The sequence below is a fragment of the Solanum dulcamara genome, chromosome 2 (assembly GCF_947179165.1).
Source record: "Solanum dulcamara chromosome 2, daSolDulc1.2, whole genome shotgun sequence".
Taxonomy (NCBI): Eukaryota; Viridiplantae; Streptophyta; class Magnoliopsida; order Solanales; family Solanaceae; genus Solanum; species Solanum dulcamara.
In genome coordinates, this window is record NC_077238.1 from 49,286,746 (window position 1) to 49,311,662 (window position 24,917).

The following is a 24,917-nucleotide window of genomic DNA, read 5'->3' on the forward strand; positions in this document are numbered from 1 at the left end:
GGCTAAAAATAAAACTTGAGCGTGGGACCCACTTTTTATTGATATGACCTCTGTTTGAAATTTTGGCTGCACCTTTAAGTCTGAAACATCAAATTTGGTGAGGTAGCATAGTTCGTTTGCACTCGCGAATCTCATGCCTTGAGGGGTATGAATTGTAAAGGGGTATTTGTTTGTAATTATTTTTCTTTTATGGGGCATGAACTTAGTTTTCACAAATCTATTGTTAGCCATAGAGCTGTCAAAAGGGGCTTAGCCAGTGAGGTCGGCCCAATCCAATTCTTGAATTAAGTAGAGTTGGGCTAAAAAATTTCAGTTTATTTAGAAATGAAGCTTTTTAGCCCCAACCTCATTTGGCCCGTCAGTCTCATAGGCTCAACTCGCGAACCTTAGAGGTTAGCTCGTGGGTCGTGAATTTTAAAAATATTTATTATATATATTTTAAATAGTGTTTTATTTTGTCAAATCTTCAGCGTAGGCAATTGAAGTTATTATAACTATGAATCTTTGACCTCTTTTACTTTTGTATTTATGCCTAATTTTTCATTTCTCCTTTCTTATCTAATTTATAAAAAAAATGATCATGTAATATATATTGTTCTAATGAATTCTATAAATGTTAATTGTTGTATCTTGCCTATTATGTTATTTTGTATGTATTCCACTAAAGTGTGTGCAACTCATGAACATGTGAATTTTTAACATATTAGTGTTGTGTTCATCAATATTCCATCGACTTTTAAAGATGTCAATTTTGTCTATCTTTTGATTGAAGGGTCAACCCATCCCAACCGTAAACCGCTTAGGGCTGGATTGAACAGCTATTTTATAGGCCCTTTATTTAAAAGGATCAGCCCGTCCTAACCCATTTAACTCGCTAGTCCTTTAGGATTGGATTGGGTCGGGTTGAGCCAACCCATTTTGACGGCTGTAGTTACCCACAAAAACCCAATGCGCAAAGAATTGACAGATCTTTTTGGCAAAAAGATGATCTGGGTATGCACAAAAAAGAAATGCAGAAAATCAATGAATTTAGTGAAACAATTGGAGGTCATAGATCAACTGTATACAGTAAAGTAAGACTTCATACGCTAAACATTCTTTAACAGCATGTACTATCAGCTATTTACACTTATCAACTTGAAACTTAAAATGATTTAGACACTAATTCCACAAACTCAAACTAGAGATCAAAGAATATAAACAATTGCAATACACATGGACGAGGTTGTACAGAGTAGTCCATTAACACCATACCGGAAACAAATGCCAGAAAAATGTTTGCAGACAGATCTATACACTGCTCTGCATATGGCGACAAGTTTCCCACATATCAAACAAAACGATCTGATGTTGCTGCATAAAAGGAGCTTCATGATGATCAATCATCCAATCAATCAACAGCCTTTGCACTCTTGGGCACCTATCGCCCAGCATAAGAATGCCATCAAGTAAAAGTGTGAGAATTGCTTTACTGTTCATGTTTCTATTTATTATCATGAATCATGAGGGCCTTGGATCAGCACAGTAATACACTTAGAACTGTCTGCACGCATGATATCTCCTTTAGATCCAATCTGGGATAAAAATCATTTTGAAGATACCTCAAAACTCTTAGCTAACCTGAGTATTCGGAGAAAAACCATGCAGAGTGTGCAGGCTGATAAAACTGAGAGAATCAGCTCTTTTTAAGGAAAAGAGCCACCCTACCTCATTTGGTATATCAAGGGAAAACCATTGCAGTAGAACTCCAAGATGAACTACAGCAGGAATTAGCTTGAAAAGTAACGGTGTTGTAACCTGCAGAAATGCTTGGAGTTATTAATTTTTATAAAATACAACAGTCAATTCTAATTAGTGTAGAAAACACCCCCACCAAAAAAATAAAAAGATTGGCCCATGTAACATTATAATTTCTCTTCACCAATTATTAGTTCAGTTTGCATGAGGCTCATCAATGCTATTTTGAGGCTAGCTGATAAATATCTGGACCAGGCACATTCAAAGATAATAACCAGCAGTAACTTGATGATAGGGGGGAAAGATCCAAAATGGAGACTTCCAGAATGGACTAGGAAACAAAACATCCTAAGAAATCTGGGCTACTTTTTAGACAACGGATCATATGCAGAAAATGGGATGTGTAGAGACCCGGGCCTGAACTAGCTTTGGTTGAGCCCTTTTAGATATACAACTTAATGATACTCTCACATTCTACTTTTGTTCTTTCCTTTCCTTTTATATTTGACGTCAATAAACTTCTGTGGCAACCCTTCTATTTGTTTTGGGCTAAAACCGAGGCAAAATAGATTATGTAATCTACAAACATTTTCTCATGCCGTGTAGAAACTTCTAATGCCTTTTTTCTGCAAATACATCTGTCTGCAGCTAACTCGCCTTGAATTTGGCCATACAATGTACAGCAGACTAATATCAATGCAGCTGATATTGGTAAAGCTATCCAGGAAGAAGCTTCAATCTTTAATATTTTTAATCCAAATCATCATTCAAGAATTTCCACTACCAACCCTGCCAAAATGGAGTCACAGGAACCCCTTAATTCAGCCCTTAAGTTCAGCATGCAAAATTGCCACAAGGCTGAAGCATCTTTCAGATGCAGCTGCTCTCTCCTAAAATAGGCACGAGCATTGAGCATGCAACAACAGTGCCTTTGAATGGGCCAGTTAAATAAAAAGCATTCATCGGATCAGTCCACTTTCCACATCCCAATCACATGCAAACAGACACTTTTATAGAATAATGCTACTCATCGAAACATAAACCATCCTAAATGAGAGGTATATATAAAGGAAGATTAATGCTACGCCCTTCCATTAGCGCATCAAGACTTGTGCTCATAACCAAAGGATGCACGAAGGGAAGCATGTATCTCAAACACTCAAAAAGTGCAGTATGTTCAGTGACTGCAGAGCACAGAACCCATTTAACATAAATGCAAACAACCAAAACAGACTTACTGAGAATCTATAGAAGTGACAAAAGCGAGAGTAAAGGCACATTTTTATTTTTGTCAAAAATGGAGAAAGCACAAATTTTACATACCAGGCTAAGTGCAGTTGTTCCCAGAAGCAGCATATACACTTTACCCTGAAGCAGTGACCAATTTCATCACTCATCTCAAGGTCATCAGTTCATAACATCAACCGGATTGAAAATACATAAAAGAAGTGGCAACAAGAAAAGCATTACGAGTAATTTTACTTGATAAATTTTGATTTCATGTGTCACACAGATGTTCCTTTGTTGATAAGGCAAGTAATTTTGTTTATGTAAAAGAGGAAACCCTATATACAAGTCATATACAAGATACCGTTCTCTAGTAAGGACAACCAATCTCTATACAAATAGGGACCTCATGAGTGCAAAAGGAAACTAGAAAGCAGGGACTATCCTTCAAATATATAAAATCATCTGTAATCCCAATCTCCTAACAAATGTTCCGCATTAATGCTACTTAAAATAACACAAAAAAAAAATTAGCATACAAAGTAGAGTAGTTTTTTTAAGGACATCATATTAGCATACAAACTAATAGAAGAGAATTTTTTATTTCTGCATAGCAGAGTACTTAACTAAACCACTACCTCAATTAGATGAACATTTGAAGCATGACTGAGAAGAACAAATGCAAACTCCCCTATTTGAGCCAGAGACATACCAACCTGGACATACCATTCAAAAAAAAAAACTTGTAATGCAAAACCAGAGGTATAAATACAGAGTTCAACAACTGTTATATTTAGGACATTAAACATTTTTTTATAGGTAGACATAAACAGTTCTGAGTACTTCATTTGGAAACCCTACACATCCAAACCCTCCTGCCCAGGGGCCACAGTGGTATTCTCCACTTTTTCTCCTTGGTGACCCGAACCCTCCAAACTTATGGTTGAGGTGAATGGGATCTCTACCACTAAAGCAAACTCTCTGGCGAAACAGTTTGGACTACTTACAAGAAGTGCAGCTTTGTTGGTGTAACCAAAACCCTTGACAACTGCAGCAACCACAATAGTTTTTATGATGACGACCAATATAACAGCTGCCAGCAAAATATCGATATGATTCCAGAGAAAATGAACATGGATAAGCATTCCAATGCTGGATAGGAAAAGAGCAGCAAAGAAGTTCCGGATCGGTTCAACCTGCAACAAATGAAAATACCACTAAGAGGCAAGACCCATGACATGTGGAAATGACACAACAATCAAAGCAAAAGCTAAGAACTAGTTAAGACTTGAGAACACAAATTTCAGCACGTCTAAACTTTTTCTGTAACTGTTACATTATTCACTCAGATCACAAGGGCAATGGATGTGAGGATTCAGGGCTCAACAAAAGAGATGATGATTCACCCAGCCTGCTTCCACTTATCCCAATCACAACTAGGATGTTCTCAAAGCTGGAAGAGTATTTTCTCATGTCATCTTAAATCTCAAATCCAATTGAAAAAGAAGTGCCGGGAACAAAAAATAATGATGGAACAATTGAGTAGAGGTGGAGAAAAGATGATTTGATAACAAGGAAAGGTGTTCGAATATCCTTGGGCAATTCTTTTTTTCAATTTTTTAAACTGGTAACTTGCGTGTATTTCTATAAATGAACAAAACAGTACAATCCTTTGACTCTTAGAAACTGAAGCTATTCTGACAATCTAAATTGAATCTAGCACATCAAGAATTTCTACAGTTTCTCCCAAGTAGGACTGTTGACACCAAAAACAAAAGAGCAAAATACAGTTCAATTTGATCTTTTGAATAGAGTTGCTCATATTCTCAAAATATCTGTAATTCCTGTCTTTCCAGATTGTCCACCAAAAACTAGCCAGGACAATTCTCCATCTTCCTCTATCCTTTGCCTCAAATCCTGCTTTCTCACAACTCACTAAAGTTTCAGAAACTTTGCCTGGCATTATCCAAGTGATGCCTCTGAGATCAATGAACATCCTCCATAGTTGCTCCGGTAGATTGCAATGAAGAAAAAGATAGCTGGCTCACTGTCCCTGTTGTTTCACCACATAAAAAACATCTGCGACAAAGAGTAATCCCTCTTCTCTTGTTAGAAGCCAAACAAAGCAAGCTACTTTATATGGTATCTTTGACTTCTGGATGTACTTCCATGGCCAATCTTCAATTTGTTGGTTGGTCTGATTCAAAACTTAATAGGCTGCATTAACCTTGTACGCACCACTGCTGTGACCATTCCATCAAAAGTTGTCACCCTTCCCATAAACCACCAAAACTTCCCAGTATTGTAGAATTCCCTATTCCCAGTCATTGAACATCCTTCTAAATGTAAGATCCCATCCTAGGTCTGACCACAGTTCTGCAATGGTCTTATGTTGATGCAACACTAGGTTGAAAATATCAGAAAATCTCTCCTGGAGGCTTTCTGTCCCAAACCAAACATGCTTCCAAAATACTATTTTGTTACCATCAACTACTTTGATGGAGGAATTGTTCTTCAATTCAGACCATAAGACCCTAATGGATCTCCATAGACCGACCCCATAAGGAGTATTGACCTCCTTCCATTTGTCCGTTTCCTCATATTTTGCTTTGATGGTTCTCCCCCATAACAGGTGATCTCCAAAAACGTGTATCCCGTCCAAACTTTAACGGATTGGCTTGGTAAGGATTTCTTCTCGGGTCCATTTGGGTTGTAACCCAAACTGACCCATCATTAAGCGGGTTCAATTGGGTTACCTAACGGGTCAGGAAAAAAACCCGTAAAGTATCCCAAGTATGCTACCTTCAACAATTGAGTTTTCTGTAGCACGTGATAATAAGGAAATGAGCTTCTTTTTAAAATTTCTTCAAGCAGATAAATACATTGTTTCTGTGAGGAAATACAATGTTTGAAAGTACAAATGATTTATTGGTCTATTGTTTTTCTTTTTATTTATAAATAAACATCTATATTTTTAAGTCACGCTGAAGTCTATTACTTTTCTTTCCATTTTGGCATTTTATAAACTAAATAAAAATAATGTATTTATTGATTGCACAGTTTCACAAAAAAAACATCACAACTATTCTTCGATTTGCTTGCCTTATGAAATATTATTTCATTTTCAAAAATTTTGTTCTTCCTTACCAGAAATGAAATAGACTCGCTTGGACGATGTAATTTGGAACGTTTTGATATTTTCGAAAATGCATTTAACCTGTGCATATTGATATCAGCACAAAGAAAATGGATCTAAGATGACTAAAATTTTGCTTCAATTTAAGTTTTGATTTGAGCGGATTGGGTTATGACCCACAAGTTAGTCCATCTTAACCCAACCCGTTTTAACCTAAACAAAACTTTGAATGGGTCGGATTATGACCCATTTGTTGACATAACCTAATTTGATATGTCCAAGGTCAACCTAACCCGCCCATTTGACACCCCTACGCCCACCCAACATTCCTTAAGCTTTGCATTGAGGGCTTTGAATTTGCAAGCCAGAATGTAGTCTGACTTTCTTGAATAGTCAAAAGAGCTCCACCAGATCCTGATCCTGTCAACAAAGCCTTCAATCCCCAACCATCACTTTTCAAACTTGAAATAAGATTTTCTTTGTTCCCAGTTCCCACGCTACTGGAGTGTGATCTGAAATCACTCTCTGCATTTGGATCTGTTTGATTTTACTGAACTTGTTGTCCATTCTTCTGAAATAAGAATTTTGCCAATCCTAGATGCAATCAGTTGGTTATCACCTTCCAACTTAAGATCAGTCAGATTCATGTCTTTCTATAAAGTCGGGACTCCACCATTTATCTAGATCTATCAGTCCTTTTCTCTAAGGGGTATCCGGAGATTTAAAGTCCCCACATACAACCCAAGCTCTATCTGTCAAACCACTGACTGCTCTGATTTCATCCCAGACCATTCTTCTTTCAATGTCACAATTAGGAGCCTAGACACATGTAATATGGCATGAGAAATCCTGAAGTTGTGCTTCAAAATTGCACGTGATACTGTGAGATCCAATTTGCAAAACCTGCACTTACTATACTTTGCTATTCCACAATGGAAAATTCCCTCTCTTGTACCACTAGCTTTCAAAGTAGCATACTCACCGATCTACCTCCCCAAATTTGTTTAACCAAATCCTTAATGCCCCCCGCCCCCCACTTTCTAGTTTTGTTTCATGGAAACAGATGATGTATGCATTACACCTTCGAACCTAGATTTCTTAAAATCAGTGTCCTGCTCCATGCTTCTTGCTTGTCTGCTACTGTCTATTTGCATTAAAAGTTCTGAAACCTCCTCCTCATGTATTCACCCCAGGCATTTTGCTCAACTTGATTAAATTTTGGTGTACCCAAACTGTTACATCCATTTCTTTGTCAAGAGCAGAGGCTTCTTGTTGTATGAGAAGGGGTTCCACATCTTCCACCTTCCAGTTTTCACCCTCTGAAATTGAGTACACTCTACCAGTTATAGCATGCAATTCGGGAGGCATACACCTCTCATATCCGACACCAGGCGGATTTCCTTGCACCAGGATGCACCCCGAAGCGCAGCACAAAACACCTCTTAACCCACTGGCCACATGAATATTGCTTCAATATCTGGAAAAAGTGAGCATAAAAAGAGATGCTCATCAAAGCTCAAGCTCTTCAAATTCAGAACATGACCACGAGGTGGCCCAAACAGTCCAATAGTTTCGAACAACTAGTGTTTTTAACTAAAATGCCTTTAGATAAGGAAGAGGATTCTGAAATTAAATTTTAAGGATTTTAAATTTCACAGTAAAGTGTTACAACTTTTAGGTTGAACCGATCAAGATGTTGACAAATTTTAGGTGATAAGCAACTACCAGGGTGATCATGAATTCTGAACTCTTTGAATCCATTGGAAATTTTAATAATTTGAAACAGCCAAGTGTCAATTGAGGATCTTAAACCTTGAGTAGCATATGTCCTTCAGTTTCATGCCTACTTAAGCATGGATGTCCTTCAGTTTCATGCCTACTTAAGCATGGCATATTCCAGTTTCATGCCAACTTATTCTGTTTCATGACAAACAGCAGCCAGTAAATCAATCAACTATGTCTCCAATACCAAACTAGTAAGATCAGTTATATAGTTATCAATATCTAGCTCTCTATTCATTGTCTACTTTATACCAAAGGATCGACTTCTAAGGCAAACAAGGAGTTCTTTAGGAACTACAGATTCTCTACATATCACACTTCTCTTCACACAGACGTACATTCCCTATGCAGGCTGAAAAGGACCCCTGGGTTTGATGGAAGATTTAAGACCAAAGGTAGTGGGCGTATGTAAAGTACATAAGGTTGTACCTGTTCAAGAGTATGCTGAGCCAGGTCAGTAGTTGATATCATCACTCCAGCAGCAAAAGAACCCAGTTCGAGACTTAAACCCAGCTTATCACTACACTGACAAGATGCAACAACCCATTTTATTCAGCCATGTGTCCTTACTGCTAGCATATGCTTGAGAAGTGATTAATTGAAAAGCTATCACGATGAATAGTTAAAGGAAAAAGGAAAGTCAGAGTGCATAAACATGCAATTCAGAGATAGGAAAGAAAGACGAACCCCAGCAACAAGCAAGCAGAAAGCCACAGATGCAAGTTGGTACAGTTCATTAGTCTGCATATTGTTCCAGTAAATCAGAGATTCAAAGTTACCCAAGGAAACAAAAGTGACAGTAAAATCATGCATTATTCAACCAGATGTAAACTCACCTGTGATGATAGGCCTATCATCAGTCTAAGAAACCAAGGTACGCAAGTGCGGCATAACATCGACAAAATGGTCAAGAACATCAGCAAAACCACCAATCTGTAATCCAAAGGAAAGAAGCAAATTAAGGGCATGATGTACCTCTAAGACATTCATTAAATTTCACAGCATCGGAAAATCAAAAAGAAAATCAGGAAAAAAATGTGGGTAGAGAGGGAGTATCAAAAGCAGAATTCAAATTGTATGTACAACAAAATGAAATGTGCCACAGAATGTTTAGGTTGTCTCTCTTTGTATATGAGATATACATCTTAGGCCGCCATAAAAAAGTACTTATGGTGAAAATAACATCATGGCTTAGCATGACAAGTTAGGAAAATCAAATGAAAGCTACACCAGCAATATCAGGTCCAAACTAAGATGCAATGACTCAGCCGGATGACTTCTATTTGGTCACACAAGTCCATCTGATGCAGGACAATAGTTAAGTTAAACTTGTCTACATTCATGCTTAGAACGTTAGAAATTAAGATAAGGTAACCAAAATAACTTGAGAATTATTTTACTTGGCACCAGAATCCGTTATGGATGATAAATCATTAGCATCCTAAAAGACTATGTTAGAGCTTATATGGCATAGCATAATGGTGTTTCACGTTCCAACTTAAAACTTTTTCAAACACTGTTGCTTACAATTTTGCCATGGAAGCCATTCCTTGAAAAACACCAGAAGTACCACCAAGAATCGGAAGCAGTGCAAACAGCAAACCTACTGTACAATCCTGTCAGCGAGAAACGTCTCAAAAGTTCAATAAAGGAAGTACTGTAAATGAAAAAGAACATGCAAATAATAAGCATTGAAAATTGTTGGCACAACTAATAACCCATTTGCGGAAAAAAAAATATACGGCATAGTGTCTTTTAATGATAGCAATATCAGGAAAACGAAGATGGGAAGCTAGGACGCACCTGGAGAATAAGGATTCCAACCGTTACTTGCCCATAGAGGGTGTTAACACTATTTCTTTCCATCAAAAATTTCAACACCTGTGATTCAGCAAGATACAATATTCTTCAGTAAGTAAACATAATTTTACTAGCTACTGCACAACGTGTCTAATTCAATATTTTTTGCGAGTAACACCGAACGAGTGGACTCAAGATTCAAGATTCAAGATAGGGTTCCTTCTCAATACATAATCTGCTTATATGAAATGCCCATTCATTCCTTTCTCACTTTTCCCATTATATCTATAATTATTAATTTAAGGCGGCAAATGTGTTTGGAGAAGAAATCTACATAGGATTGAAATAGCCTGAAATTTTAGAGAATATCCAAGAATTAATAATTCTCTTGTAAAAGGGAATTCCGAAACAATGTTTGAAATTACATCTTTAGCAACAAGTTAAGCACAAAACTAGATGCAGAGGAAATGCAAGATTTTAGAATCTTTTCGTGTAATCGAAAATTTAAGTGAATCCCATTCTACAATTTTCTGTAATATGATTGTTTCTAAGATTATTCAGTCAAAATGCATTTCTATAAAATTCGATCACTTCAGGTAAATGGTAAGCTCTTGCCATCTTTTCTTGCGATTGTGCTAGAATTTAAGTGAATCCCATTCCACAATTTTTCTTATTACACTTGTATAGGAAATTATTCACTCAAAATGCATTTCTCTTTAAAATTCTATCACTTCCTGTTCCAGACTTCCAGCACTAAACCAAGCTCCTAGCATTTTATAAAAACAACTATATAGGGTAGAAAACATATGAAACTCAATATAGAAAATGATTTGGCATTCAAAGTGAAATTTCCCTACTTTTAACTAATCTATTTCTCTCATAAAATACACCTTATATGAACTTGAGTTATTTGGCAGTAATATCTGCAATTCTCACCCCTCGTGAGAAAGATGCCAAGAGTCCATGAAAAAATATGTGATGGTCCAATAAATTCAATTGGAAAGATAAAAGTCAAAATCCACAGGGACTTGCCACTGCAGTCGAAGACATTGATAAGAAGACACCAACAAAAACACCCTCAGATGCTTTCCCACCGCATAACTGCAAATCAACAATGATGGTCAAGATGAAGTGACATCATTGCAAAAAATAATCATAGAGCTTATATTTGCATATTTGGAGCCTCAAACATTTAGATAAAATCGAAAAAGCTTTTCAGGTATGCAGATTACTAAAGCTGAACTAGTCATAACAATAGCTCCAAAATAGGTGAAAACCAAAATTGCATACCGAGGCTGTTATTCCACACAAACACATGAAAAGAATTATCTGGAGAGACCCTCCTAACACTGCAACAGCTCGAACGATGCGAAGCTGCAATTACAAAGTTAAAATGCACTTCCTCTTTCAATTTATAAGATAAAACAACAAAATATCTCCACTTCAAGAAACAAAATCCAACCTTTGCTGTGGAAAACTCTAAACCCAATGCAAAGAGAAGAAAGATAACACCAAATTGAGCAACTGTTTCAACCTGAATTTTACCACAAGAAATTAGAAAAACACAAATTTAAGAAGACTGAAAAAAAATACTAAAATACAACTGCAAAGCATTGGCACCACAATATTACACGACCGTCCAAAGACAGATAGTTGATATAAAATTACCGTAAGAATTCTACTATTCTTTATCATAGCCATAAAACAGTGACACCCAAGGAAACACCTTTAAACTGCTGGTGATAATAGGAGGAAGCAGAGCAAAGTGTGTACATGTATCAATACTCTCAAATGGACATAATGCCTCATTAACACTTAATAGAACTATGAGAAATATAGGAGAAAAATATTATTGAATTGTGTATCTACATTATAACAAAGAGACCCTATTTATAGACACTACAATACAATCCTTTACTAAGTAGGATACTATTTACTATTTTTGTTTCTATTCCTATTCCTATTCTAAGTAGAATTGTATATACCTATTCCTATTCTGACACTCCCACTCCAGCTAGTGCATACAAGTCATATGTACCTAGCTTGTTACAAATGTAATTAATACGAGAACTGATGAGGGGCTTAGTGAGATATCTGCAAGTTGATCATTCAACATCACAAAATTGACAGTCAATCTCAATGTGCTTAGTGTTGCAGATCACTTGAGTCTTCACACGAAACACTGGATTTGATGCATAATGCCAGTCAATCTCAATGTGATTGGTCTTCTCATGAAATACTGGATTTGATGCATAATGTCGATAAAACATAAGTGATAAATTCCTAAATTGCAATGTTGAACTTCCCAAACCAAACTTGAGAAGATTGTTTCAAACCATAGAGTGACCTACATACAAGGCTGTTAGACTCCCCCCGAGCAACAAAATCAAGTGGTTGCTCTATATAGACTTCTTCCTCGAGATCATCATGGAGAAAAATATTCTTAATGTCCAATTGATTAAAAGACATATAGAGAACGACAACCATAGATAGAAAAAGGGGCATAGGCCATTTTAGCCACGAGAGAGGAAACATCCCTCTAACCATGCCCAAATATATGAGTATAAAATATATGGATCGTCTCGAAATCAAGAGATGAGTAGATCTTAAACAAGAAAGTCATCGTAAAACTGGCGGGAACATGCTCATCCGCCGGATTATTAGATTTGATGGCTAAAAGTGATCACAATCTGAGAAATAAAATCATATGGGTAGGGTCGGAATGATGGCATGACCCTACTGAAAAAGAGGATTATATGGATAGAGTCAAATTGACTGCACAACCCTACTGAAAAAGAGAATTATATGAGTAGGGTCAGAATGATGGCACGACCTTATGCAAATCAGATTTGAGGAGTCACCAAAAAGACGCATGGAACCATGCAAATCAAATCTGAAGAGTCACTGAAAAGACACATGGTGCTATGCAACTCAAACATGAGAAAGTAGTGTGAAAAAATTCACGATACTACACAAATTAAATATGAGAAGTAGTTCGGAGAAATGCACGGTGCTACGTAAATCGAATATGAGAAAGTAATCACCAAAAAGATGGCACGGTGCTACACAAATTAAATATGAAAAAGTAGTCACTGGAAAAATGGCACGGTGCTACACAAATTAGATATAAGAAAGTAGTCACTGAAAAATGGCACCGTGCTGCACAAACACTGACAGATTTGGGGTTGACACAAAACAGCCCTAGAAAGTCACCGAAAATTGATGCATAGTGACGTGTCTGACTGTGTTTTCTTTCCTTGAATATGAGATTCATACATATATCATTGACCCTACTTTGTTAACGTAACAATTGGCCAGATGGGCGGCATATATGGATAATAGCCGCTCGCCGGCAGCGGAAGCTCTTTGATTCTCTATCAAGATCGTAGAAAATCTGATATCATGTGAGAAATATAGGAAAAAATTATTATTGAATTCTTTATATACATTATTACACAGAGACTCTATTTATAGACACTACAATACAATCATTTACCAAGTAGGATACTATTTACTATTTCTATTCTTATTCCTATTCCTATTCTAAGTAGGATTGTATATACATATTCCTATTCTAACAAGAACAAACCACAAAATCAAAAACAGCATGCAAGCATGTACAAGTCAATAAATTCATGAGAGATGTTTCTGTAATAGAACATGAAAATTTATGTCTCTTAGTTATTAAATGGCGGAACGGCCTGGGAGACCCTTGTACTTATTCCGAATTGTCATCCCAGTCCTTGTACTCACAGTGTTTCATCTAGACCCCTAAACCTGTTCAAAACAGTTATTTGGTGAGAAGGAATATAAAGGTTTCCACCTAGTCAAATGGAAGACCCTGCTACTTTCCGAAAAATAGGGACGACTAGCCATCAGAATTCTTAGGAAACAAAACAAATGTCTTCTCATGAAGTAGTTGTGGAGACTCCCCTTAGAAGAACAATCTCTATGGGGAAGGTGATCCAGGCCAAATATGGGAAGGAAGGGCCTTGGAAGACTAAGGAAGTGACGTCCACATATGGAACACGTTTGTGGAGATCAATTAGAAACTTAAGGCATGGTATATGCAAAAACAGAATTTAATGTGAACAATGGGAGGAAGATCAGTTTTTGGGAAGACAACTGGCTACGGAATGGGAGTCTCAAACTCCAGTTTTCAGATATTCACTGCCTGAACCAACAACAAGGGGCTACACTGAACACTCCATGAAATATGGTCTGAACATGGATGGAACCTCACTTTCAAAAGACTGATGCAAGATTGGGAGATAGAGAGATTAGCTAAATTTTATGGTACACTTGATCAGTTCACAGGCTTCAAGGAAGGAGAAGACACTCTTAAATGGAAATGCCAAAGCAAAGGATTGTTCACTGTTAGTTCTGCATATAGAGATATGAACCAGGTGGGATCCCAAGTTAACTTTCTGCCTTGGAAGCTCATATGGAAGGTTAAAATACCATATAAAGTGGCAGTTTTTACTTTGTTGGTGGTGAAAGAGGTACTTACACAAGAAAATCTTATGAAGAGGGGAATACAGATGTACCCAAGATGTTGTTTTTGTGAGCAGGTTGCAGAGACAATCAACCATCTGTTCTTACATTGTAAAGTGGTTGGCCAGTTGTGGAATTTGTTTACTAGCTTCAAAGGTATAAGCTGGACTATTCCTGGGAGAACAGGACAGGCTTTAGGAGAGCTGGAAAGTGGAGGGCAGTGGCAGCACAGACAAGAACAGATGGAGAATTGTCCCAGCAGTTATTTGGTAGACCATATGGAAAGAAAAAGGAATTCTAGAAGTTTTGAAAACAATAGCAGTCCCTTACACAAGATTAAAATGACCTGCATTATCACTTTTTGCTATTGGTGTAGTTCAGACTTCAAAGTATATAGATGATCCTGATTCCTATGGCTATTGTAGACATTCTAGGATCCTTATAAAGATGAAGGAGGATCTAGGGGCAGTTTTTTTCTGTCTTTTCTTTATCTTTTGCTTTTGATAGACACAACTGTGGATGTAGGATATGTTGTAAATTTTTGGATACCATCTTTAAGCTGATGATTAATATACAAAATGTTACCTTTATCCTAAAAAAAAAAAGAAAAAACCTCTGACAGTTGACTGAGCATATGTGGCAACTTATCGACTAAGTTGGATATATACGTGATTCTCACACATATTAGGTGCCTGAATGTAAAAAATTTCTACCAAAAATGACTAAAAGAAAAAGGAAAAACTAAAAGAAGAAGACAAAAAAAAGTAAAATCTTTTCATCTTCTCCCTCACCCCTCCCCCTTTCTCTGTCAATGCCGCCGTCAAAGTCCTCCCCACCTTCATCTCCATCGCAGCAAAATCACAATCTTTCCACCACTGATCATCACTATCTGCATGCATTTACCTTGCACTCAAGTACACAATACAACCAATTTTTATCATCAACAACTCACCCACCAATGACCACCATTTCTAATCTTTTCCAACCAAAAAGCATTGGGTCACTCAAAGATGGAAATGCCACGGCAAGAGCATTTTTACTGTAAGCTCTGCCTATAAGAACATGAATTGGATGGGTTCTCAAATCAGATTTTACCTTGGAAGCTTATCTGGAAAGTAAAAATTCCATACAAAGTTGCTATTTTCACTTAGTTGATTGTGAAAGAAGCTATTTTAACTCGGGAGAATCTATAGAAGAGGGTATGTGCTCCAGATGTTATTTTTGTGAGCATAATGCAAAGACAATTAAACATTTTTTTCTTCATTGTAAAGTGGTTAGCCAGCTTTGGAATCTATTTACCAGCTTCAGAGGCATAAGGTGGACGATGCCGGGAAAAACAAGGGAGGCACTAACTAGCTGGAATTTTGAGGGTGGTGGTAGCACTAACAAAGACAGATGGAGAATTGTCTCAGCACTAATATGGTGGACCATTTGGGAAGAGAGAAACTCTAGGTATTTTGAAGGCAATAGTAGTTCTCCGCAAAAGTTAAAATAAATTGCATTATAAGTTTTTGTAATTGGTGCAGCTCGAAGTATATAGATAGATGAGATAGGATTTAATGTTAGTCTATTGTTTTTACTCCTTTGGAAGTAGATTCAAAGATGTAATTTTGGCTTCCAGCACTTTGGGCTGATGATTTATATACAAAGTTTGATACCTTGTAAAAAAAAGGTCACCTCACCGAAAAACGCTTCAACAAGATTCACTCATACACAAATATACACTTCATTGTTTCCCTTATAAAACTCCATCAAATAATAAAATCGATTTTTTCTATTATGCTCGAGTATTGTTGGGTTTCGTATATAGGCTCGGTTGGTGAACCTGAATTTTATTGGAGTTTCAGCGAGAACTCCGGCAGCTATTCACGGATTTCTACGTGAATTTTGGTGCCGATTTCTAATTGTCATTTTATTTCAAAACAAATTTCACGGCTTAAGTTCAACCAGCTTTGGTGGATCTGAATTTTATTGGTGTTAAGCGGTTGAAGAATGGTGGCAGATGGAAGGTGTGGGTATGTGAGTTTGTGCAGGTTGAAGAATGGAAGGATGATGGAGGCAGATTAAAGTCTGAATTTTAAAAAAAAAAGTAATGACATGGAATATTTTTTCCTGACGTGGATAACACACTGATGCAATTGGGGGGCACACATTGTAAAATGTGTTTAAAATACTTGTTTTGAATAGGTTTAGGGATCAGGATCATAATCCGGATCAAGTACAAGGTTCTCCCAAGCCATTCCGCATTACTTAATTGAAGGTAACTTGGGATTAAATTGATTGATTAATCAAACAATTGATTTACTTATTTGAAAAAGACATGAAATCAACATACCTGCACCATTTCACTGATAATGTTAAGACCACCAGGTCCAATAATTGAGCCTGCCAGCAAATATCCAGTGATAACCTGCAAGACATTAGTAGGATATGCTACAAAGTAAGATTGATAAAAGAAGTCAAATAAACATAAATCCACAAGCCACATAGGTCCGATGTAGAAGACAGTGAAAGCAGCTATTGCAGTTATCAATCAGAAACAAGCAAAGGAGAAATTATCAGACCGGTTGTCCAGCGCAAGCGAAGGCAATGCCACCACAAGTTGCAGAAACAATGACAACAAACAGATCAGATATCAATCTGCCCAAGGAGTTATATTAAATCAGATTGATTAACACACTACCCTGATAAATTTGGCTTTCTATTACACAGGTTTTAAGTTAAGTAATAACCAGGATGTGGGAAAGAGGGAGTAAGCAAACCTTAAATCTAGCTGCAGCACTGGAAACTTTGACTTCGGATTAGACATGATAAAGACATTATCCTGATGGGGGCAGGGAGAGGCACCAGTTAGTGACGTGTCCTCAGTAATCCATAATCATCTTCCTGCAGAGCACAAAGTACTCTTCTCCAAAAGAACTCTCATAAGTGCAAGGAGTACCTTTCGATCTATCAAAGTAGGTGTATCTTCTGCTCCATTGTCATTATCCAGGTTGAAAACAGTGTGCAACTGGAATGACCTAGTGAAAAACACAAAAAAAGTAACACTAGCATTTAAGTCTTTTCATTTTGTGATAACATGGAGACCTTCCAAGAAGTAGCATAGCATCTAATGAATCATAAGATGGCATGGCATACTTTTCTTCATTTGTCTCATTCTTCTTGAACATGACCCTACCAACCCTAGCAACGGTTTCCAGAACTGCCTGAGAAATGAAGTGCTTCAGAAATGCATATTCCACTGTACTTGGAAATAGGTCATAGTCAAAAAATCAAACTGAAAATATCATAATAAGATCTCTCTTATATTGCTTTTCTAAATTGCAAGTTACACAGTGAGATAAGCTAACAAGAGTAATAAACTAAGAAACTATGCAATGTTCAAAGAACTGTTTTTGGCAATACCTCAAAAGGGCATACTACGACTACTTTGGAGAATTATTTTCATCATTAATTAGCCATATTACTAAAGCAACTCATATTGAAATCCTTCCTGAATTAAAATGACTAGTGTGTGGTCAGAATGTGACAAAACTCACAAAGGGATGGAAACTAGGGAGCCAGTACGTTGGAAAGACCTAGGGACAACCCATTGACATTTTAAGCTGTTGCTGCCTCTTATGTGACTGATGAGTACCACTGACTGTCCTTATTTCATTGATTTTATGTCAATTTTTTAGAAAATAAAGCAAAGTAATTCATTGATTTCACACCAAAGTGGTATTATCTTTACAAAGGAACTCTGAAACAATCTATTGGACCTCCCAAGGTCTAACGAGACAAGTATGTCCACTTTCCATGAAAAATGCAAAAGAAATGTAATGGTGCTTGTGTCAAGTGTGTTGGTGATAAAATTTCTAACGACAAGTGACAGCAAATTTATTGGTGTTTCTAGACAAATATAGATGATCGTTTCACCCTGTCAAGACCAAACTCATAAAAAGGGCAGCCCGGTGCACTAAAGCTTCCGCTATGCGCGGGGTCCGGGGAAGGGCCTGACCACAAGATGTGATCATATAAATGATTTGACTGTTTTTGAACACGAATGCTGAGATAACAAGTACACCATGACTTGGACAATTGCGAAAAAGTTTAATAGTGAAAACAATGAACTAAACAGTAAACTGTTTCTATCTAGAGCTAAAAACTATGATATGTCAAGCACGAAATAGAGAAAGAAGAGAGAAAATTAATTTGAATTCATGGACAAATACATCTAAGATGGTTCCTTAAATAGAATTTTAGGCAACATGAGATAAAGGAAAGTTCCCTAATTATTATACAATTATTAGATGTATTTTTAAAAAAAAAACAAATATGTAAAATGAATCTTGGCACACTTTAACATCAAAAGATGTCACATAATTCCCTTTAGAGCTAAACTAAAACCACAAAAGAATCTAGCAAATGAATACATATTACAATATGTTAGAGATCAACAATCAGACCTACAAACTCCAACACATCCAGCAACTTCTAGGGAGTAAATAACCTAAAGATTATAGCAATTAATTTCAAGATAAAGCCTGATTTGTTGAGAAGTTCAAATCAATGGTATTTACTAGCACATGCATCCAATTATCTTACTATCCCCTTGGGACAATAACTTAAAGGAATATTGCACACCTCTTGCTCTGCGACACTACTGTTGAAGCTCCCGTGATCAATTGCTGAAACAAAAGTAATAGTATGAGATAGACGGGTCAGGAACAGGAAGAGTGAAAAACACATGCATGAATTATTAACGACAAATTAATCAATCAACTATCTCAATCTCAAAGAAGTTGAATTGAGGTAAGTTGTATTACCAAATAATTTCCCTTTCAAAGCAAATTAAGGATTCTTAATAAGCTAGAGATAGCCTAGTGGAAGGACACTTCACCTCCATCTTTGAGATTTGCGCTTCAAGTTATAAATGGGGAAAGTGGTAATGGACCACGTTAACTCCCAAGGTTTGGGGTATGGGGTTTATCATATCAGGAGAAAGAAAAAAGAGCAAGTTGAGGTTCTGAGGCTATTAAGGCCATTTCATAAAATCAAAAGAATATCTTAAGCATCAAACATAAAAAGTAAATACCGCACGTTTCTAAAAGCATCTCTGAGAACAATCAATCAAATCTAGAAACACAATTACATTGCCACATTACATATACATACATACATAAATTTATATGTATATGTATATATGTTAAGGAGGGGTTCATTTCTACCGGAGTTGGTACCTTCGGTTTTTATATCTTTATATATCTATCCTTTGTTCATATACTTGTAGTTATATTTTGTCGACTTTAGACCCCCGAATAATTTATTAGTTCATACGCGTTTTCGTGGCTTTGGATAGTGATGGTAGACTAGGGTCATGTTCTCGCTCTTGGACGGGGACGAGGGTAAGGAGGGGTAAGTGGGTTAAAGGAGCGTCTAGACTGAGAATAGGTTCTTGGAACATTGGAACGTTAACGGGTAAATCCATAGAACTAGTTAAGATTCTTAAGAAGAGGAAGATTAATATAGCCTGTGTCCAGGAGACAAAATGGGTAGGCTCTAAAGCTAAGGAGGTAGACGGGTATAAGCTTTGGTTCTCTGGTAAATCGAAGTATAGGAATGGGGTAGGCATTTTAATAGACGGGTATAAGCTTTGGTTCTCTGGTAAATCGAAGTATAGGAATGGGGTAGGCATTTTAATAGACAGTGATTTAAGGGATCAGGTGGTGGAGGTTAGAAGAGTCAATGATAGAATGATGTCGATTAAAATGGTTGTTCAAGGGATCACGTTGAACATTATTAGTGCTTATGCGCCGCAAGTGGGCTTACGCGAGGAGGATAAGAGGCGCTTTTGGGAGGATTTGGACGAGTTAGTGGGAGGCATACCACCTACTGAGAAGCTTTTCGTGGGAGGGGATTTCAATGGGCACATCGGGTCTATTCCAGAAGGATATGATGATGTGCATGGGGGCTTTGGCTTCGGGGACAGAAATAGAGGAGGAATCGCACTTTTGGATTTCGCAAGAGCTTTCGGGTTGGTAATAGCCAACTCGAGTTTCCCAAAGAAGGAGGACCACTTGATAACCTTCCGTAGTTCAGTGGCTAAAACTCAGATAGACTTTTTACTCCTTAGGAAGGATGATAAAGGTTTGTGCAAAGACTATAAGGTCATCCCGATCGACAACCTTACAACCCGGCATAAGCTCTTAGTGATGGATTTAGGGATCAAGATGACGAGGACGAGGAGGGTCGGGGAAGAACGACCTAGGATCAGATGGGGGAGTTTGACAACGGTTAGTGCCCTAGAGATGGGAGAGAAATTGAAGGATATGGGGGCCTGGGATAGCAGTGGGGATGCGAACGGTATGTGGGATAAGACAGCTAGTTGTATTAGGGCTGTAGCAAGGGAAGTGTTAGGAGTCTCGACAGGTAGTCGTAGTCGACATCGAGGGGATTGGTGGTGGAATGGAAAAGTACAAGGGAAAGTGGAAGCAAAGAAAGTAGTGTATGCTAAGTTGATGGAGAGCAAGGATGAGGTGGAGAAGTGGACGAATGGGGAACTGTATAAGATAGCGAGGAAGGAGGCGAAGTCGGCGGTTGCAACGGCAAAAACGACAGCTTTTGAACGCCTTTATGCTGAACTGGAAGAGAAAGGCGGGGACAGGAAATTATTCAAGCTAGCTAGGGCCCAGGAGAGAAGGGCACGAGATGTGGATCAAGTGAAGTGCATTAAAGACGAACACGGAAAAGTGTTGGTAGAGGAGACCCTTATCAAACAAAGATGGCAGTCATACTTCCATAAACTTATGAATGACAAAGGGGACAGAGAAATTGTGTTGGGAGATTTGGAACATATAGGGAGTAGTCACGATATTGGAGGTTGTAGGAGTATTACGGACGATGAGGTTAAAGAGGCCGTTCGTAGGATGCACTGGGGAAGAGCGACCGGACCTGATGAGATCCCTGGAGAATTTTGGAAGAGTGCGGGCTCGGTAGGTTTGGAATGGCTGACTAGGTTATTTAATGTCATCTTTACGACGGCAACGATGCCCATAGAATGGAGGTCGAGCATCATGATCCCTCTATACAAAAACAAAGGGATAGCCAGAGTTGCGACAACTATAGAGGTATCAAACTTCTAAGCCATACTATGAAAGTGTGGGAAAGAGTGGTGGAGATGAGGGTGAGAAGAGGCGTCTCTATTTCAGAGAACCAGTTTGGATTTATGCCGGGACGCTCAACTACGGAAGCCATCCATCTTATGAGGAGACTAATAGAGCAATATAGGGAGAGGAAGAAAGACTTGCATATGGTATTCATCGACTTAGAAAAGGCCTACGATAAAGTCCCACGAGAGATACTATGGAGATGTTTAGAGGCTAAAGGTGTACCTGTAGCGTACATAAGGGTGATCAAGGACATGTACGAAGGTGCCAAAACCAGGGTAAGGACAGTAGGAGGGGATTCAAAACACTTTCCAGTTGTGATGGGGTTGCATCAAGGATCAGCTCTTAGTCCGTTTCTATTTGCCTTGGTGATGGATGTATTGACGCGACAAATTCAAGATGAGGTGCCATGGTGTATGCTTTTTGCGGACGACATAGTCCTCATCGATGAGACTCATAGCGGAGTTAACGCTAGGCTCGAAGATTGGAGACGCACCTTGGAGTCTAAAGGGTTTAAGTTGAGTAGGACCAAGACAGAGTACCTAAAGTGCCAGTTCAGTGAGACTCCTCAAGAGGTTGGCGCGGAAGTTAGGCTCGGGGACCAAGCCACCCAAAAGAGAAGTAGTTTTAAGTACCTTGGTTCTATCATGCAAGGCAGCGGGGAGATCGACGAGGATGTCACACATCGTATTGGGGCAGGATGGATGAAATGGAGGCTCGCCTCCGGTGTGTTATGTGACAAGAAGGTGCCACCACGACTTAAGGGCGAGTTCTACAAAGTGGTGGTTAGACCAGCTATGTTATATGGGGCGGAGTGTTGGCCAGTTAAGGTCTCACACGTGCAAAAGATGAAAGTTGTCGAGATGAGAATGTTGAGATGGATGTGTGGGCATACCAAGAGCGACAGAATTAGAAATGAGGCTATTCGAGACAAGGTAGGAGTGGCCCCGGTGGAAGACAAGATGCGTGAAACGTGACTGAGATGGTTTAGACATGTGAAGAGGAGAGTCCCAGAGGCACCAGTGCGGAGATGTGAGAGGTTGGCCATGGATGGTTTCAGAAGAGGTAGGGGTAGGCCGAAGAAATATTGGGGAGAGGTGATCAGACAGGACATGGCGCATTTACGACTTACCGGGGACATGACCTTGGATAGGAGGGTGTGGAGGACACATATCAGGGTAGAAGGCTAGTACATAGTGACATTATTCCCCCTTATCCGTAGGCGTATTAACGCACTATGATTTCTTGTACTCTGATTTAGGTTATTTATGTTATGTATGTTATGTTATCTTATGTTATTTATGGTATTTATGCTATTATTTGACGATATCTACTGTTTTTGGTGCTTTGATTATACTATTGTTTGGAACTCTTCTGTTATCTACTTTTCTACTTTTAATATTCTTGTCTGACCTTTTTTTCCTATGCTTCTATTGAGCCGAGGGTCTTTCGGAAATAGCCGTCCTACATTGGTAGGAGTCAGGTCTGCGTACACTTTACCCTCCTCAGACCCCACAATGTGGGATTTCACTGGGTTGTTGTTGTTGTTGTTGTTGTTGTTGTTGTATGTATATATGTGTATAAAAATGCATTCACATGCACCAAAATTGTAACTCAAGTAAGTAATTCTATTAAACCGTTTCTTAAAAAGAATTCCCATAACACAATGAGTAGTTAAAGTTGTAAATCTGACAAATTTATTGAATTTCACCACTTAACATGCAATTTATGCCCCACATTGCATGCTTTAATCAATTAAATTTCACAAGTACACTCAAAGTTCCAACAATGTCATTGTTTCCCTTTTTACCGCCAGCTCTCACCCTATCCCTGGATCATTGGGTATACCTATGGTACACTTCACCTGTCTACCTACTTACTTAAAATATGTTCCCACTTACCCTTCACATGATGTTAACTTATAATATACGCAGCGTTCCAATTATTCTTCAAAACATTCAAATACTTTAACTATTTTTCTTTTTTTAAACCCCACCACATACTTATCTACAAAACTAGTGCATCCACTACCATGTATTTTTACTCTCTTTTGTTGATAAGGTAATAATACCAAAAAACCTACACATAAATTCATTCTCTATTAAATACACTCAATCATCTATATGAATAAGGATCTCGTGGATACACCAAAATCTAATCAAAAACATAAGATATGTCCTAATCTGTGCAACCTCATCTTCAAATTCTCTAAAGTTCCTTTCCCTCCAAAGTACCAACATAAGCTAGTGGGACTACATCTCACAATGCATTTCCAGCCATGTATCACCCCTCAAATATCTCGGACACAACCCATTGTATGCCAAAACCATGTTTTCCGCAGATCCTCGACAAACCCGAACTTCCAAATACCCCGTGTTTCCACTTAGCGTCCAAACCATTCAAGGTAATGTAGTTGTTTTACTATAGCTTATACTAATTTACAACTTTCTAGTTGAATTAGATTCAAATGAGAAGCATAACAAGGCATGTGTGCATTAGTTTGCTTTCAGATACTCTGTATGAGACAAGTATATCAGTTAATTTCCCATTGTGGATACATGATGTATCCTTAAGATACTGAATGACTACCGTTCTTGGTATCAAACCAATAACCATCCATACAAGCTAAATCTTCTAATCAATAATTAGGAAAAACTCCCACCCTTCCCTATTCCAGGATCACTAGCATATTCACTTACCTCGATCCACCTATCCCAGTGTTTGTACTACTAATATATCCTGTCTTTCCACTAACCCTGCACATTGTTCCACGGGCAGGCTAGTGTTACCGCTTACATCCGCCCCTAGTCAAACTTCAGTTAATGTGGAGTAATTCTTTTCTTTTAAGCCCACTACCCCATCCCAGGATTACCAGTGTATTCCCAGTGTTTCAACTTACCATTCACATGATTGGAACGTCCAGGTGATATAACTCAGCAAATACAAAAGCAAAAACAGGGAAACTAAAACAAAACTTAGAAGGAAATAATAGATGTGACTAACCACCGGGCTGCTCTTCGGTCTCATTGAACTCCTTTTCCAAAGCTCGATCAATCATGTTGGCAAAACTACCTTCCTCAGATCTCGCAACGGAAGAGGAATTAAATTCAGCAGCATTGACAACGACGGCATTTTCTGAGTCTCCAGGTATCGGATCAGCAGAAGAGAAGACGACAAAAAAACAGGAGAGAACGAGGAGAAAGCAGAGCCCTCGCATTGGCATTGCGGAGTTAGAGAGAGAAAAAATGTGGTTAGGGTTTTAGAGAGAGGAATAAGGGTGCCAAAGTGCACCCTGTTGGAAGTTATCCAATCGACATTGAGATCCTTTACGTTTACGTTTTGCGCAAACACGGGGAGAGAGAGAGAGCGGGGGAAGCCGGCGGTGGTTGAGTGAGTTTGGGAGTACAAGAAAGTGTACTATTGTCATTTTTGGACCAAAAAAATGGTTTGGTGGATAATAATAAAAGAAAAAATTACCTTTTACACATATTTTAATACCATATTTATTTATATTGTCTATTATATCAAAAAAATCAAAAATCTCTCTTTTTGCTTTAATCTCTCTCTCTCACTAATACATCACTCTTCCTCCC

General features: G+C 38.1%; 1 pseudogene across 1 annotated transcript; it reads right to left on the reverse strand.

The window, feature by feature from the left end:
• Window positions 1-1,028: 1,028 nt before the first annotated feature.
• On the reverse strand, window positions 1,029-24,751 carry LOC129880559 (K(+) efflux antiporter 6-like; annotated as a pseudogene). The gene is made up of 20 exons (XR_008765432.1): window positions 24,328-24,751; window positions 18,803-18,846; window positions 17,315-17,382; window positions 17,118-17,196; window positions 16,939-17,000; window positions 16,741-16,816; window positions 16,512-16,586; window positions 11,145-11,216; window positions 10,973-11,056; window positions 10,715-10,783; window positions 9,686-9,763; window positions 9,410-9,498; window positions 8,719-8,815; window positions 8,570-8,623; window positions 8,312-8,407; window positions 3,972-4,160; window positions 3,603-3,680; window positions 3,061-3,105; window positions 1,708-1,797; window positions 1,029-1,574 (listed from the first exon to the last, which is right to left on the reverse strand). The product of XR_008765432.1 is annotated as a K(+) efflux antiporter 6-like (transcript).
• Window positions 24,752-24,917: the final 166 nt, after the last annotated feature.